This window comes from Trypanosoma cruzi (assembly GCF_000209065.1).
Source record: "Trypanosoma cruzi strain CL Brener chromosome Unknown tcruzi_1047053448999, whole genome shotgun sequence".
NCBI classification, from domain to species: domain Eukaryota; phylum Euglenozoa; class Kinetoplastea; order Trypanosomatida; family Trypanosomatidae; genus Trypanosoma; species Trypanosoma cruzi.
In genome coordinates, this window is record NW_894238.1 from 1 (window position 1) to 793 (window position 793).

The 793-nt window shown below is 60.5% G+C and overlaps 3 non-coding genes across 3 annotated transcripts, besides 1 other annotated feature; all 3 read right to left on the reverse strand.

Annotated features, from left to right (window-relative positions):
* Positions 1-173: 173 nt before the first annotated feature.
* Positions 174-260, reverse strand: Tc00.1047053448999.10. Its single transcript, XR_008254521.1, has one exon. It is a non-coding gene; the product is annotated as a C/D small nucleolar RNA (snoRNA), TB11C4C2 (small nucleolar RNA).
* A 67-nt stretch (positions 261-327) lies between these two features.
* Positions 328-364: a microsatellite.
* A 5-nt stretch (positions 365-369) lies between these two features.
* Tc00.1047053448999.20 lies at positions 370-466 on the reverse strand. The gene has a single exon (XR_008254522.1). It is a non-coding gene; the product is annotated as a C/D small nucleolar RNA (snoRNA), TB11C4C1 (small nucleolar RNA).
* A 106-nt stretch (positions 467-572) lies between these two features.
* Tc00.1047053448999.30 lies at positions 573-644 on the reverse strand. The gene has a single exon (XR_008254523.1). It is a non-coding gene; the product is annotated as an H/ACA snoRNA, TC11C4H3 (small nucleolar RNA).
* Between the last annotated feature and the right edge of the window lie 149 nt (positions 645-793).

A 793-nucleotide genomic window follows, 5' to 3' on the forward strand; every position in this document is an offset into this window, starting at 1 on the left:
CTCCGGGCAATTCGGCCCTCTCTTTCTCTTTCTCTCTCTTGCGCTTTCGGGCGGGCCCGCCACCAACCGTTTGCACAGGCAGGGCGCCAGACAGGGCAGGATGTTACGTGCGCGCCGTTGCGCAAGAAAGAAAAACGACAACAATAGCAGGAAGTGGGAGGGAGGGGAGCGGGCGCTCAGCCGAAAGGTGATTTTTATTGTTCCGTTCTCAATGCGTCGCTCAAACTGTTTGGACCTCGAACAACATGTCTCCATCGTAGCGCGTGTGTGTGTGTGCGGGCGTGCGCGTCGCTGGGCCGCAAAACCGCGCAGCGAGAGCAGAGGGACAAAGAAAGAAAAAAAGAAAAAGAAAAAAAAAGAAAGATGGGGGTGTAAAGCAAAGCACTTCAGTGTGAGCTGAGTCGGGAATTGCGTCCTCACGCGTTTTCGTCGTCAGACTGACAGGAAACTGTGGAATTTCATCACGCGTCGCAGCCGCATCTCTCACCCGTGCGCGTCCTCTTTGGTTTTGTTTTTTCCCATCGTTTCCCGAACTGGGGAGGGAGCCTCGACGCGCGCACCGTCACCGCAAACTCTCGCGCAACCGGGCAGTGGCGCCACGCGCGGCACCGACAGCGCGCCACCGGCCCAAGGGTCGCTGCGCTTCACGACCGGCGTGTCTCTTTCTCGGGGCGCCGATGCACCCAAGCGCCCAGCGTCACGGAGCGGTGGGTCTCAAGACGCGCCTTTCCTGGCCATGCAAGGGGAAGCGCGGGGGCCACCCGGCGAAGTTTGCGGCGGGCGGGGCGGCTGT